The sequence below is a fragment of the Carassius auratus genome, chromosome 19 (genome assembly GCF_003368295.1).
Source record: "Carassius auratus strain Wakin chromosome 19, ASM336829v1, whole genome shotgun sequence".
NCBI lineage: Eukaryota > Metazoa > Chordata > Actinopteri > Cypriniformes > Cyprinidae > Carassius > Carassius auratus.
Window position 1 is genome coordinate 25302175 of NC_039261.1, and position 17107 is coordinate 25319281.

The 17107-nt window shown below is 36.6% G+C and overlaps 1 protein-coding gene across 3 annotated transcripts in view; it reads left to right on the forward strand.

Moving 5' to 3' along the window:
* The first annotated feature begins 13745 nt into the window (after positions 1–13745).
* The window catches only part of LOC113119940 (zinc finger protein 40-like), a 54322-nt gene continuing 50960 nt past the window's right edge, over positions 13746–17107 (forward strand). Inside the window, exon 1 of one of the 3 annotated variants that reach the window (XM_026289693.1) lies at positions 13746–13939. The gene's annotated coding sequence lies outside the window, so the exon portion shown is untranslated. Of the gene's footprint in view, positions 14285–17107 lie in introns of all 3 variants that reach the window. The other 2 variants (XM_026289692.1, XM_026289691.1) reach the window with 2 other exon arrangements.

The following is a 17107-nucleotide window of genomic DNA, read 5'->3' on the forward strand; positions in this document are numbered from 1 at the left end:
CCAAAACACACTGCATGATTTTAGCAATCCTATAAGATCACTGCATGTCACACTGCGACGTGGATCTAAAAGGAATCACTAAACGGACTAAAAATAAGATGCCTAATCAAACATTTCTTCCAGGCTGAATTCTTCAATGTGTGAGGGGTAAAAACAAAGTGAAAGGGAATGAGTCACCACCGCATACCCTCCCTAGTCTGAGTAAAAATACACACATACAGACGCTCTCAGGAGCATATGGTCTCTACACGCCACTGGTATTACCTAACTCCATGTGGGCGGCAGCCATCGCCATGTTTCATTCATCAACACTGAATTAAATCAAGCGAAAAACTTTGAAAACCGTTATTACAGCTTCTCTTCTATGCACTTTCATCTCATTTCTTTGCCAGGTTTTGTCTGCTGTACAGGTTCTCAATAAAGAATGAATCATGCATCTCATCAGTTATCAACAAAAGAGAATCGAGTTCGGGGACACTGTCTGCGAGCAAACTTTCCAAAATGAATTTATTTCAGCTACAACAGTCATGCACGGCATTAAATCAGTGGTTCTCAACTGGCTTTACTTCAAGATGCACATTTTATGTTGAGGATCAAATGGTGGCCAAAATTGGTCGTCTTAAAGTATTACATTTCAGTGGTAGCTAATAATTAATTGACAAGATACAAATTTACAACTGTGATAAATTTGCACCAAAATACTGATGGATTGAATGCACAGCCTTAGACCTCAACAAAAAAAAAAAAAATAGGCTATTGTAGTTTTTTCCCTTATGCTGCAACATATAAGCATGCAATTTTTTTTCTGTCCAATTTTTCTGCACAATTATATCGTTAATTGCATTGCATTTAAAAAACAAAAAATTGGAATGGTGACCTACCAGTTGCAGGTTAATTTAATACAAATAACAATTAAACAGCTGCATAAAGCTGACATAAAAATAGAATTGAAATATTAAACAGTTTAAATATGCAAAACCTGCTAGCATAAATATTGGATTGTAAGGAATGAGTAATTAGGAATTGTCCTTGTGCTTTGGATTAAAAGCAAAAATGGCTCAAGCTATTCACTATTGTGCTGTTTTGCTTTAAAGACAGACCTTAGAGACCATTCATGTAGAAGCTACATGATGCAAGTATCTAAAACAGGGCTGTAATCTCATGTTACACAAGCAGACCCTTCAGGTTTGTGCGATAAAAACAAACGTGTTCTGTCTACAGCCCACAGGAGGCGCCAGAGCACAGACTGGAGATAAAGAAGCTGAAGTAAAGAAGTGAGTCAGGAGTCAGGACAGATCTGTCATACTCACAATTCACTCGCTCTCATTTTGTTTCCAACATAAATGCAGTTATATATATACACATATATATGTGTGTGTGTGTGTGTGTGTATGTGTATATATGTGTATATGTATGTGTATATGTGTATGTATATATGTATATGTATATATGTATATACATATGTATATACATATATATATACAAATGTATATACATATATATATATACATATATATATACATATATATATATATATATATATATATATATATATATATATATATATTTATTTTATTAAACATAGGCTATCCTCACAACTTTTCTGAACAACAACAGTTAAATCTAGGAGCGAAAAAATACGATTGTGGCAACTTATATTTGGGTTTGTTTCTCACACAAAACATTCACATGTCTTGAAAAGAAGAACACAATTCATATGGTCGTGGTCCTTTTGAAAATATCAAATGTGGAGAAGATGCTTTGAGTTCCACAGAAAAAATTTACTTGTTCACTCTGGTTCAAAACCAAATGACCAAATAATCATATTTAAAAATGTATGACAGTCACCATTTCAGACTATGATGGAGATGAAAAAAAAAATAATCGAAAGTTTGATTAGCCAATTTGGTCATTTGGTTTTGATCTGAAGTGAACTTGTTCACTCGTTCACGTTAGATCAAGACCAGATTATCATATAGTTTCAATTTTATGACAGTCTGAGATGGTTTCTGTTTTGGAGTTTCGATTTTACAACCATCTGATGACTTTGGTTTCTCTTTCTTATTATGAGAAGATGAAGGTTTTATCAAGAAATCAAGATATCAGTTTACGAGATGTAACATAACTTTTTGACTTTGATTTATAGTATGCAGTTAAGATACACATAATATATGTACATAACACTTTACACAGATATTTTAACCAATACTGACCCAGATTTTATTATCTAGCCTAATGGTGATGCTTTCAGGATGCTTGGAAATGATGTGAAGATAATCCAGTGCTTTAAATCCAAAATCACTGGGCAGATGTGTGCAGGTTAGGGCCAAATCTAAAAAGCATGAATGTATGTGTAATGTCAGTAATATGCAATCTCTGTTCTTCTCTCTCCCATCAGCTTTTGAGACTCCAGAACTTTCCTGCTCATTGGTCAAGCACTCTTATTGATTGGTGTTGTGCTTCCATGGGGCGTTTCACTGCCAGTTACCCAGAGATGATGCCCTTTCTTCAGGTATTTGGCAGTGCTGTGGACCCTTGAGCTGAGGAGCTAGTGGAGGATTATTAGACATGGTGTGTGGACCATAAATCAGCTGATGTTTGATCCAGCAGAAGTCTCCCCCGAGCAATGGGATTCACCCACTAAAGACGAGGATGGGTGATGTTCTGTTGCCAGGGTTTCGACACAAATCCAGATCTGTTCAGATCATTTGAGAGAACAAAATGAATAATAGCTAAACTGATTCATGGCTTGCTTTTAACTGAAGCAATATTAAGGATGTTTTGCTTAAGAGAGACTTGGATTACATTTAAAGACATGCTGTGGGTTTTATCATCAGCATCAAAGGCATGCTGCCAGTTACCACAGACAATCATGTCAACTCCTTCTTCAGTTTGCAAAACAACAACCTCATTTACAGTAATGCAACTGCAGTAGAAGTTTACCTTAGGGCAAGACATTTCACAGGAATAAATGTTCAAACTGACATAGTGTAACACATTTAAGATAATTTTAGCAAATATATGATCTTAACACTTCTGTTTTTTAACACTGCCAGAATGCATTAGTCCGATGTATTAATGCTAAATTTAGACTTGTGGATTATTGCAATGTTTTGAACTCTTATTCTGATGGCACCCATTCACTGCAGAAGATCCAGTGGTGAGTTAGTCATGTAATGCTAAATTTTTCAAAATCTGTTCCGATGACAAAACAATCATATCTACATCTTGGATGACTCTGGGGTGTGTACATTTTCAGAAAATTATAAGCGCAATACTGTAAACATGCTTTTGCATGTTTTCACAAACTTACGCCACGAATGCTGTCCACAGAGTTCAAATTGTTTTGGAACAATTCATTTGATTGTGGTTGGAATTTTGCAAGCCACCAACCTGAATCAAACTGAAATGTGGAGTGATTTGATTTATTTTCATTTGGGAGGGACTGGAAAAGCCCAGGCTGATATTTTCCTCACTCTCTGAGTTATCTGTACAGGTCTTTATTTAGCACGTTCCATTGAGACATAACCCCGAGCAACAATCATCCTGCTGGTTCTTCTGGAAAATTTGACACTGTTCTGTATTTGTTAAGGACAACATTGTTTAAAATGGACTTATGGAAAAAAGTCATGGCCATGATTTGGAACCATAAAGAAATACTTTAATTCTTCATTGTCAAGTCAAGTCTAGTCAGCTTTGTTTATTATTTATCAATAATGCAAAATGACAATAGTGAACATTCAGTTTTTAGTTAAAGGTGCGGTATGCAGGATTGTAGTCCAAATTCAAAATATTAGAGACTGTTTTTTTTCACCCAGCCCCTCCTCCTCAGACTTGACAAACACGCAGGTTGCCACATTGATGGAACAAGCTTACTTGATGATGAATGAAATGAAATACGCTGTGTTTTCCACAAACTGGCAATCCGGGTCCCGAAATACAATTGGGTATACAAACCAAAACAAAGATCTACATTCCGGCCCGGATCGCACATTTTCAAAGGGGACTGTAGCATTAGTTTTCAAATAAACAAGTATGTTAACTAAGCAAGTTTCTTAAATATCTGCAAACACATTATGGAATTTTTATGCTTTAGTAGAGCCAAAATCTTACATACAGCACCTTTAAAGGCAGTTCATCATTGAATTCAGTGATGTCATCATCCAGCTCAGTTCAGTTTAAATAGTATCTGTGCAATCAGGTTGACGATATCGCTGGATATTAAGTGTCCCCAACTGAGCAAAACCAAAAACCAAAACTCGATCAGTGACCGAATGGAGAAAAACCTGATTGTGCAGAGGACTCATCTGTTTTCTGTGGTCTTGTCCTGCTGGCCGTCTAGGAGACAAGGTCTTCACTGCGGTTCTGTCTCTGGGGCTCAGTTGTCCTGGTCTCCACTGAAATTCAGGGCTGAAGAAGTCCTCTCTAGGTTGGTTCATTGGCTGAAAAATAAAACACATTCTCAATACTTTCTGATCTTAAATAAGATTTCTTCTCATAACATTCTAGTCACATACAGATGGAAAAGAATATATAATTTGTGTCCTCCGATTGGGTTGGTGAGAATCTTTTTTTTTTTTGCCAGGACATTTAGGCTAAAGATTTTTCAGTCTGCCATTCTGGATGAACATTTCCATTAGTATCCATAGGAACGCAAATCCTAAGTACTTCAACAGTGACAGCAGATTTGTGTTTAAACTTTAAATCATATTAAATTGTTCTTCCACTCCACTTCCACTTTCAACTCTAGAACATCTTTTATTACCTTTACAGACATAATGATTAGGCTTTCATGGGCAGAATATGAATGAATGAAGAATTTTGGACATCGTTCCTTGACCTAAATTTACCCCCCCCCCCCACTCCATTTACATAATGACCATTATCTGTTAGGTTTAGTATAGAGGGTACGTTTTGTTCATTTGAAACTCAATCAAGTGCTATCCTTCAGCACTGCGCACTGTAGCCTTAATTTCCAAAGTGCTACAATAAATAGGTGATATATTCCTCGTTTGTAATTATCTTTGGGTAAAGGTGTCTGCTGAATAGAAAAATGTAAACGTAATATGATATAAGTGAGCTACCATAATAAAATGTGGCCACAGTCACATTCATCTGATTTGGAGATCATGAAGTCACTTATGAAGCCTCTCTGGGTTGCCAAGTCTGTGGTTTTCCTGTGTAATTGAGCTACTTTTAAACTGGTTCTGTGGGTTGATTTTTCCTTGCTGGTTAAAGGCTTGATATATTGTACATATTGCATTTGACTGAAGTGCTTGTACTGAAATATTTTACCCATTTCATATTGGAAGCAGTGACAAAACTGTGCTAGTTGATAAGTTTTGTGAAAGAGGGGCGCCGTCACGATTTGAGCTTCTTCATGAAAACAGAATATGGTTTACATCATTTTAGGATTTCAAACAAATGTGTCAAAATACTAGTGTTTTTAAGGCCTTTATTTTGAAGGCAAATGTGAGTACATTTTAAATACTCTCTCATCACAGACATACAGGAAATATATTTTGGCCTATATTTTATATATCTCCAACCTGAACACTTATTAACTGCAAACATCTCATACCAGTGGGCCATGAGTCATTGCCTGAATCATATCAGCAGAGCCAGCTGCAAACACACTATAAAACAAGTCCGCTCAAAAGACACGAATAACCACAGAATGGTTTCCGTAAAGGTGAAGCGAGAGGAGCCAAGACCATTTAAAAAAAGGCAAAGAAATAAATCAAGAGAGGCAGATTAAATGGAGTTTAATAGATTGAGTCCATACGGGAAGCAGCATGCATTAGGAACACCTGCGCTGATGTCCGGAGTGAAATAACATGTAATGCAGCAGTCTAGCAGATGGCTGGGAACAGAGGTCAAATGCCAGATGAATGAAGTACGGAGGAAATACTGCTGTCTGAAAAAGCACTTAGCACTGTTGCTTTAGGTCAGATCACAGAGCGAAGACAGATGAGGAAGGACCCCAGAGAGGACAAGACAGAAAAGTGAAGGGAACCAGAAAGTAAATGACCTTGGTGCAGTGATAAAACGAGGATCATACAGCCACGAGCTCGTAAAAAGATTCACAATGTTGCTATTGATATCACTCGTGTCGTGTGTGTGTGTGTGTGTGTGTGTGTGTGTGTGTGTGTGTGTGTGTGTGTACCGAGAATGGCCATGCTTTTCTCATTAGGACTGTTTGGGATACTCCGAGGTTTTCCAAAATACGGAAGTGTTGTTTGTTGATCCCACAGGCATGTTTGCATGAATTGATTTCACGGCACTGAAATGTAAGCAGATTTTAACAGCAGGAATATAAGGGCAATATTGTGGTCATGCTTGCCAATAGAGGGCTTTTATTCATTTTTTGACCTTTCTTTTGCTGTAAATAACTTGAGAAAGAAAGTTAAGAGAAAAGAAGCCAGTTTGTGAATTGTTTTTGAATTTACATTCCTTACAAATAAAGTATCACAGTATTTTTATTTATTTTGGACAGTCTGCCATAGTATCATCATGTTTTAATACAGAAATCAGCCTTTTTTGAATGTGCAACAGCATAAAAAACAGCAGCAACTTTTGATAATTAAATGCATTTAAATTAAATTAAATAATAATCAAGTAGTGCATGTTGCATAAACAAATGCAAATTAAATAATACATTCTTTATAATATAAACAATATTAAGAAGAAATTTATAAATAAGTTTGCTTTGAAGTACATTGGCGTAAATGACACGGTAACATGAATATAATCTTACACTGAAATAAATTGTGTACAATTTTCACTTAAAAAAATGCTAGTAAATTCAACTAAATGGCAAGCAACACACTGATTTTAAATACATTTTCGAGAAGAACAAATTAAATTGTGTTCTCTTGTAAACTGTACTCCAATAATTGAGAACTGTCGAACGGTGTACACTATCACGGTGTTCAATCACTCTACCATCATGTAAGAAAAACACATTCTAAAAGTACAGATCACCAATATCCAGGGCCTGAAATTGAGCTCAGTTCTCTTAGATGCAGGTCAATTGAGTGTCAACCCTTTTGTTTGAACGTGGCGTGGGGCAGAGGGACATCTGAAGCGGGAGAAGGGGGGGCGGGGCATGGGAGTCAGGCAGTTGCCTTGGCAACAGCCTCGGTTATGTAACATCATATGGTAGTGTATAAACAAAGAAGTGAGTGCAGTGATGAGAGACTGCGCTTCCCCCGCCCTAGACTACTTAAAACCATTACAACACATCACATCATATCCACATTACATAAAGCTGCTCCGCAGAGCCCACCGGACAGTTAAACACTTGACTACAGATTGCGTTATCCGCGCTGATTGACCATTTCAAAACAGAGATTTAAAAATAATCTGCATATAAAAACTGCCATGGTTTCAATGCTGATAACAGAATGATAAATGATTCAGATATAATTGATTCTGATTTGACAGGAAAAAACATAATCAGCCTTTTTTTTTTTTTTGCTTCAGGTTTTTTGGCTGCCTGCCACTTTTTACATATATTTTTGCCAGTTTCAGAAGGAAAGAATATGAGAAAGCAAGGCAAAAGACAAATTTGAAAATAATTGAAAGTAAACCTGAAGGAATGAAAAGAGTGGCACTGAGAAAAGTAAAAAAAAAAAACGAGTATAGCAGGAAAAGTTTAAAAGAAGGAAGATTTCAAAAGGAAGATTTAGAAGCATAAAAAGATAAAAGGAATATATATGCAAAAATAAAAAGTGAATGTAAAAAAAAGTAAAATAAAGTGATGGATGGATGGATGGATGGATGGATAGATAGATAGATGATCCATGTGATTTGAGGAAGATGAACTCTGTACTAGTGGCTCATTGTTCCTAACAGTAGCAGATCTTCCTTCCAAGATATTAATAGCTCAGAATTCCCTTTGCTTCCAGTGTGGAAGAGCAGACTACTCTGTTTACTGGTATTGTGTGATAACTATTATGCCTATTAGGTTAAGGTCATGGTACCCCTGGTTAAAGGGGTATTTAAAAATGGAAATTCATAATTTCCTACATTGATTTTGTTTGAAAACTAATTTTATTTACTTTACTCTGCAGAAGATATTTTTACTTTCTGGTCATGTGCTGGTCCTAAGCTGGTCCTGAGCAGGAGCTGGTAGTTTAAGACCAGCACTTGACCAGCTAAGGACCAGCTCATACCAGCTCAAACTAGCAGTCATGCTTCAAAACACAATTGTTATTATTATTATTTAACAGGGAGAAGAGAAGATGAATGTTGCAAAACAGTCAGGTTTGGTTCCCTTTTTTCTATTGTTTTGACAAAAAAATGGAAGTCAATGGGACCAGGAACTGTTAAGTTACCAGCATTCTTCCAAATCTATTCTTTTATGTCATCATCTTGTTTAATTCAGCAGCTTATGCGCAACAATTCCTGAATTAATACTTTTTTGAGCATTAGCTGAAACTGGGCAAAGCATTTCTATTTCCCGGCATGGGAGTGGATTGGGAGAGTAGCCTAAATGTAGAAATAAAGTGTTATTTTATGTGTTTTTGGAGAAGGTTTAGAAGCAAAGAAGACTTGTTAGTGTTCAATGTTCTGGTATTTTGGGGATTTAGATGTGTTTATGTTATAGGTTTAGGAGGGCTTGTCCTGTTAATGTACAAAAAAGGCACAAAAAATTAGTATTGCATGCATGAATCTACATTTCAGTGATTTGGGAATTGTAAATAAAAAATATCAGTTTCAGCACCTTGTAGTTAATAGACGATTCAACTACACAAAGGATATACAGCAGTGTATCAAAATGTAGCCCTGCTAGCCTCTTATGCTAACATTTAATTTGTTTATCCTGAAATAGCCTCTAATTAGAGAGTAAATGTAAATGAGGTCCAAAGCTGACATAGAATAGCATGTTCAGTGAGCATTCGAAGACTTCAAGGGAGTGTAAAATGACACTGATTTCTATCTGCCCTGGATGAAGTGCTTATAGGGTATGCAAATAGCTTATTATTTTTGATGTGGTGCGGCTGAAACACGATTGCTCCCAAAGGACGTCTGTTCAGACTCCAGAATGCACTTAGGATCAGACTGCATGTCACGAAAGCGGCGGCGCACACGTCTCTCGCGTTGTTCAAGGGATGATGCAACACGCCTTATTCATTGAATGTTGACAAACTATAGCTAGAATTACATGCAATTACAGACATCCATATGTTGATGTGACAGGAGGTCAAACCCATTTGGTTACCAGCATTTTTCAAAATATGTATTTTTAGGTTCCACAGAGGAAAAGAAGCCATATTGGTATAAAAAATATATATTTTGAAGAACGTTGGTAATCAAATGATCCCTTTGACGTTCATAGTATGGACAAAATATGGGGACTGAGGAAACAAGTTGCTCAAGTTTAGGAGTAGGAATGTTGTCCCATTCTTGTCTAATACAGGCTTCTAGCTGCTCAACTGTCTTAGGTCTTCTTTGTCGCATCTTCCTCTTTATGATGCGCCAAATGTTTTCTATGGGTGAAAGATCTGGACTGCAGGCTGGCCATTTCAGTACCTTGATCCTTCTTCTACACAGCCATAATGTTGTAATTGATGCAGTATGTGGTCTGGCATTGTCATGTTGGAAAATGCAAGGTCTTCCCTGAAAGAGACGATGTCTGGATGGGAGCATATGCTGTTCTAGAACTTGGATATACCTTTCAGCATTGATGGCGCCTTTCCAGATGTGTAAGCTGCCCATGCCACACGCACTCATCAGCGATGCAGGCTTCTGAACTGAGTGCTGAGAACAACTTGGGTTGTCCTTGTCCTCTTTAGTCCAGATGACATGGAGTCCCAGTTTTCCAAAAAGAACTTCAAATTTTGATTCGTCTGAGAACAGAACAGTTTTCCACTTTAGCACAGTCCATTTTAAATGAGCCTTGGCCCAGAGAAAACACCTGCACTTCTGGATCATGTTTAGATATGGCTTCTTTTTTGACCTATAGAGTTTTAGCCGGCAAGAAAAACATTGGAGGATTTCGATATAAGCCAAGAGGAGACTGAAGTAAGGAAACTTTGCTTCTTTTGATTCTGTAAACAAACGTCAGTTTTCACGAGACTCACAGTCACATGCGCAACGCAGACCTCATATGTCATGATCCCGGAACTGCTTCTGTGTACATTTGTTAATATTACATTACATCATTACGTTTTGAATAAGGATATTTCTTACACACATCAGGTTGCTACAGGAGGCCTTTGTTCACCCTCCATGTGAGACACTTTTTTTTTTTTTTTTTTTTATGGAAGGCCGCTTTTTATTTCACTTCCTTTGGACTGAAGCAATGCAACACCTGCTGACTGCAATGAAACAGCTTGAAAGATCAAAGACAATAGAAAATTTTTAATATAACTCAGATTGGATTCATCCGAAAGAAGAAAGTCATTTACACCTATGATGCCTCAGGGGTGAGTACAATTTTAATTTTTGGGTAAATGAACCCTTTAAGGATTTATGCAAACGCTATAGACTAAAACAACAAATACTAACCAGCTTAGCTAACTAATATCGCTTGAATAAGTTATCAAAAGTTTTGTAAATATTTTTAAGCAAACTTAAGAAAGACAGAGAGGCATAAAATGCAGGATGCCATTTTGTAATCGGTGGTGGTTAAAAGCGAGTGAGTCACCGTGTCAGAATATGGAGAGTGTGCGGGTGGCTGGTTGTCACCGAGGCATCTCTGAATGGAACATCATCACCCCCTCATACTCAGACGGGTGCTCTGCACAGGGACCTCAAGACTACGTGTGATATGACGTGCTCCTGCTCTGCGACAACAGTTCGTGGGGGGGTTTGTTATACTGTATGCACCAACTGAAATTAAAAACATGCAGAAAATGCAGTTTGTATTTCTGATTTAATACAACTTTTAATTTGTAATAATGGCAATTTAAGTGAAAAATTAAATGAATATACTTATATTAGACTTGTATGAACACAGCAATGGAGCCTGACATGAACAAAACTGCTATCTAAACTCTCTGAAATCAAGATAAATTAATATGCAACTCAGAATGACTTGAGGTATTAAGTCTTCTTTTCTGTAAAATGTATCAAAATTAAATGTATACTCCTAAAACAATCCAAATCATTTCTATTAAAAATTGGGGTAAGAATTTCTTTCTTTCTTTCAGTTATGTTTATTTTTCTGACCCCACTGGCAGAGTTCTCAGCTAAAACTCACTTAATTTGTATATATTTATTTCTGAAACAAGACTTAATATCCAATGTTGCTTATATCTTGATTTAATAATGTTTAGATCTTTGTAATGGAAAACAAGTCAAAAATGCTATTATATTTTAGTATAAAATGCATTTTCATTTGTTAATATTAGTCCACTTTAATCTTTGTATAACATTTAATAATATAACATTAATCTTACCTAATTACATTAGTTATCGAGGACTAACAATGACAACATTTTAACAACTGAAAACAGTATTCAATGGACCTGAGTTAACATGAACCAAAAATGAACTATTATCAACAAAAATGAATAAATACTTTAACAAATGTATTGCTTATTGTTAATGTCAGTTGTTGCATTAACAGATGTGTGGACTAATTGTCAAATATTAAAACACAAGTGGATGATCAAGATCTCCAAGATCAATATCTTACATTTAAATGGAAGCTGGAAAATCTGATCAGTTACAAATCTGGGCTGCGTTTGATCGTATCTCCATTGCTTTCAGTGGGTCTATGATGTTAAGGAAAAGCAGCCCAGATTAAGGAACAAGAAATAGTGCAGAATCCTAACTTTCTGTGTATTTTCAGGCTTAGATGAAGAATCCCAGATTTTCAGTGTACCAGTGATCCCACTGTATGTGTGTGCTTGTTTGGGCATTTAAATATAGAACATAGAGAGAGAGGCAGAGAGGGGGAGAACACATATATCTAGCGTGACGCTGTTCGCCCCCTATTCTTCGTCACCAGCACACGTATGTATGAGTCCCTGTGGGCTTGTTGCTGGAGGAAGGATAGAACAGAAGTCACCTCATCCACCTTCATTAAAGAGCTATTTATATTCTCAGGGCTGAAATACTCTGACCTTTCTCATTAAACGATGTGTCATTTTTGAACACAAACACCCATGGACATACTGTGAGACGTTTTGGATGTGGGCTAAAAATAGCTGAGAGCATTATTTGTGCTAGCCTATCTGGTGATGCTCAGGGTGGCTTAGTATGGTTTTTTGGCCGATATGTGGTGTCCTGTGGTTCTGTACACACACATATGACTCTCGAGGTCAACATTAATTTTCCTTACTGTAACATGAGGCAATTGTTTACATATTCAAAGAAACTAATGACATCATTGAGAGAACAAGCAAAACATCCATCAATAAATCAGTTTTAGTTTTAAGCACCATAACTGTAAAAACCTCTTATTGCTATTTTAATGTTTTGGTAATGCATTGATTAGTTGGTTTACCATGGGCTGTGATTGTCTCTCTGAGCAAGGTTCATTGCCAACAACCAGATGGTCAGGACAGGCTTAACTCCAAATATAAATGACAAAGCAAACATTTCTTCTTGCATTTGGGTCTATCTTCTGAAAATCAGTGTTTTTTTTTTCTTCTTTGAAATATGATTTTTATGTTTAGATATCACCACTGTAGGTCTTCATGGATTCTGTAAAGCTGCTTTGCAATGATATGTATTGTGAAAAGAGCTAGCCTATAAATATATAATATATATTTAAAGCATAAACCACCATGAATATAACATTACATTAATAGTTTTATAATATGTTTCCTTTCATCATGTACTGATTTGTCATTGGCGGTTGTGTAAACTGCTGGGTAGATTACAATATGTAGTTTGTTACTAATTACAGATTACATGACGAAAAGTGTAGTTACGTAATCTAGGTTTATGTAATTCTGTAGTTATGTATTATGTATATGTAGTTATGTATTCTGACTGCTTTGTAGATTACTTTTAGATGACTTATTACCTAACTTGCTTTCAACTTACCATTAAATGTACCACATTCAAATAAAAAAAAATCTGAAAGAAAATACAATTAATTCTTTAAAATGCATTAAAATAACATAACTCTATGGTTTTATAAAACGCTTTTTATATCTCTTACACTGGTTGTCTGTGTAGACAGTCAAAATAAAGTTGATTTCCCCCTAAGCTCCTCCTTTCTCGGTACCTAGTTCGCATACTGCAACTAACCGCAACGGAATTATTAAAGGGATAATAGAAAACCTAAAAGTGGATAACTATAGTTTTATGCATTTTATATGCACATAAATGCAAAAACTTATCAGTGGCTGTAACGTGCATATTTTTCTTTGAAACATGAGTCCTAAAACGAGCCCACTCGCTGCTTTCAGTTTTGCATGACTGTGAAACATTACAGTCGAAGCGTTTACAATTCCGATATGATTTTGCGTATAATTACACCGCAATCACACTCTGTGCTGTATTCTCCATTGTTTGCCTGAATCTGTGCGGGAAAGCCCAGCGCTGGTTGAGGGGCACAACGTGACCTAACAAACAAGGAACCTCCGGGAACACCGTCAGTCCTGAACTATGCGCACATGGGGCCTATCTGAGGGATCCCGCGAGAAGCGACGCTTTACAAATGACTCTTAAAATGAGCTTTTGCAAATGCCTCTCGGTAAACCGCATTCATTTCGCATTTGTGCTATGTTTATGAGGAAAATGTACAATATTAGTCACTCAGGTGGTGCTTAACGCGTTTTATTCATGTGCTCCATCGGCCGTCAGGACACTCCCTGAGCGCGTTTGCTTCGCTTGGGAGGCGGAGACGGGACCCCCGTTGACGTCAGTGGGCCTGTCGGTTTCCTGCAATAGAAAGTGAGGGAAGATAGAGCGAGAGAGGGGAAAAACAGACCTCTGACCGTTGAAACCCTTGACAACAGTTCAGACTGCACCTGTAAGTACCGAAAGTTAAGAAATACACGCGACTTAATAAGCGTTTAGACGCATAGCCCAGTGTGTAGCGAACGCATGCGGTGCGTAAACGCACCTCCAAGAGCTGTTGTTTTGAAACACAATGTTTCCAAAAACATTTATGGGTTGTTTAAACTAGTGAGCATGTTTGTGTGAGTTTTACGCTGATTTTGCCTGGCGTCGGTCGATCTGTCTGTACCGAGCCGGCCCGTGTTTTGTATCTCGCCGAGAGCGCACGTCTCCAGAATCCTAATACGCGGGGTGTAAATGTTTATCAAGCCCGCAACGCTGCTGGAGAGAGTCTCCGAAGCACCGACCGCGACGGCAGGTAAGCGCCAAAACACCTTCCCTTGACAATGGGATGCAAATGAAAGCATTCCGAATGCGCTTTGCACGTCTTCGGCTGGTTTAAAGGGCATTTTGTTGTCGAATTAGGGAAGTGTTTCTTGTTCATGTCCTGTTGCAGAGGGGTTTTCCCCGGCTCCGCCCTCTTCATGTGTTTCTTAAAGGCAGTAATGCGCCATTCATCCAGTGCGCACCTGGATTTGGCACTGGACTGTGGCATGTAAGCTTAGTGGCTTTTATTGAAAAACGTGGTGGTTTTGTGTCAGGCTTGGTTGGCTCATCGCATGCGGTTCTTATAGGGTGTAAGCATGTCAGTTTGTCACTGGCACGGTCTGCCTTACAGGAGCAACCCCCGTTTAGTGCCATCTTATTTGCCATTGCACGCACGCCAAGTAGGCTATTTATGTGTCCTATGTGCAGCAGTTTCTGTTGGCTCTGTTGTTTCAGTGTGTTCCCTTATATCTTGATTGATAGATTCTTTTAACATTTTGCATTCATGCATTTTGCAGATGCATGTCGAATTTTATTAGTATGTGTACTCTCTGGGAATCAACCCCCCTGACCTTGGTGTTGCTTGTCTGGGTACATACATTGTGATATAACTTAGTATTGAAATTCTGCAGTAATACTGAAACATTCTAATTCTGATGTAGCAACATTACAATTATTCTGTAACATAGTAAAATCTCAGTTCTGCAACGTCCTGTTCAAATTCTGCAGCAACATGTTGAAACAACAAAATATTTAAATTATTCAGTAACACTGTACATTTGCAATTTTGAAATGACTAAATATTTAAATTCTCCAGTAACATTGTACCATTCCAATTTCAAAATTATGTAATATTCCACTTCTGCAGTAACACTGCATAATTCAATTTTTGAAATTATGAATGTTGGAATGTTACAATGTTACGAATTGACATTAATTCTTTACTAACATTGTAACATTCCAATTCTGAAATGATGTAATATTCAAATTATTCAGTAACATTGTAACATTCCAGTTCTGAAACAAAGTCATATTCAAATTCTACAGTAACATTTTAGCTTTGAAAAAAAAAAATCTAATTCTGCAGTAACTTTCAAATTCTTAATTGATACAATTCTGCAGTAGCATTGCAACCTTTCAGTTCTGCAGTGTCAATATTCAAATTCTGTAGCATTCCAATTCTGAAATAGCTAAATATTTAGATTCTGCAGAAAAAAATGCAACATTTCAATTTTGCAGTGTCATATTTAAATTCTTCAGTATGTATTATCGTTTATGCATAAATGTATTTTTCCAGTTCTGCTATGGGTAGATGAAATCATTTTGAAAAGTAGAGATGCAGTGTAACATAGGCTACATCATTTTGTGGATTGTTTTATACCTATAATTCAGGAACTACATGTTATATTTCTGCTTTTAAATTACACTCGTCACATTACAGAAAGTTTAAAATAAGTGTGGAAAAAAGTGTTCGAAAGACAACCAGTTACAAGACCAAAGGTACAAGTTTACACTGTAACAATATATATATTAGTATTTGTTGATAAAAAAAAGAAACAAAGTAATTGCACATTATGCATCAACATATTTATAAGGGGGGATTTGTTTCTATTATTTATGATTTATTTATTGAATTTTCAAAACAACCATAAGACAGACAGCAAGTAATAAAACAAACAAACCTCAAAGGAAAAGGAGAAAAAAAAAACTAAACTAAGTAAAAAAAAACATAATAATATATAATAATAATTATAGTAATAATAATAAAAAATAAATAAATAGCTTAGTTGGGGAATGTTATTTCAACACACACTGACTGTCCTTTGACAGTATTTCTCAATCCTTGTCCTGGAAAAAAAATATCTCTCTAATCAAACGCACCTAACTCCATGCCCTGAAATGGATGCCTCAAATATTCCAAAATGTGCAGTGCAGGCGTGCTTCCTGGACCTGGAGTGAGAAACACTATTCTAGATGTGCGTGAAACCTGGTGTATGTGCTGTGTGTGTGAGTGTTTGTGTGTATGCTGAAATCCTCAGGGAGGTGATGTCATTGCTGTAGAGCTGCACACAGAGGAAAATCATGCACACTCGTAGTAAGCGTTATATAATGTGGTGAGACGTAACATTCGCGTGGAATCTGGCACACGCCGTGACGGGATGCATGCGGGAATGCATGGGCGAGGCATGTTAGATTATGCTACAATGGAGCCGAGGAACATACAGAAACAAAAACTTCCTAAACATTGAAACAAAGAGGATCTTGTGCAGAATGTGGGGCTTATTTGCATCTATTCCTGCAGAGCCAAAATAATGCCTTGGCCATTTTGAGAGCTGCAGTTTTAAAATGTTTTAAAGACTGGTGATTTTCGTCATAAACAACCTGTCAACATTATTGTGGAGGATATATATAAACCAGGCTGATTAATTGGATATTTATCAGCACTGATACGGTCTGTAGATAATGCACATTTCCTATTTTTAATGTAGTTGAATAATATATCTCTCCATCTCTATCAGTTGACAACAAGTTGATGTTCTCTGGTGTTTACATTGCATTTATGGTTTGGGTTCATTTTAAAACTGTGTGTTTTAAAGTTTAGGAGGTATATATTTTTTTCTTTTTAAATGAATAAAATGTATTTTTTAAATAATAAATATGATTGTATATTCTATTTAACAAATAAATGTATTTTTCATAGTTATTTAAAGGGTTCGTATGATGTTGCTAAAAAGAACATTATTTTGTGTATTTGGTGTAATGAAATGTGTTTATGTGGTTTAAGGTTCAAAAACACATTATTTTCCACATACTG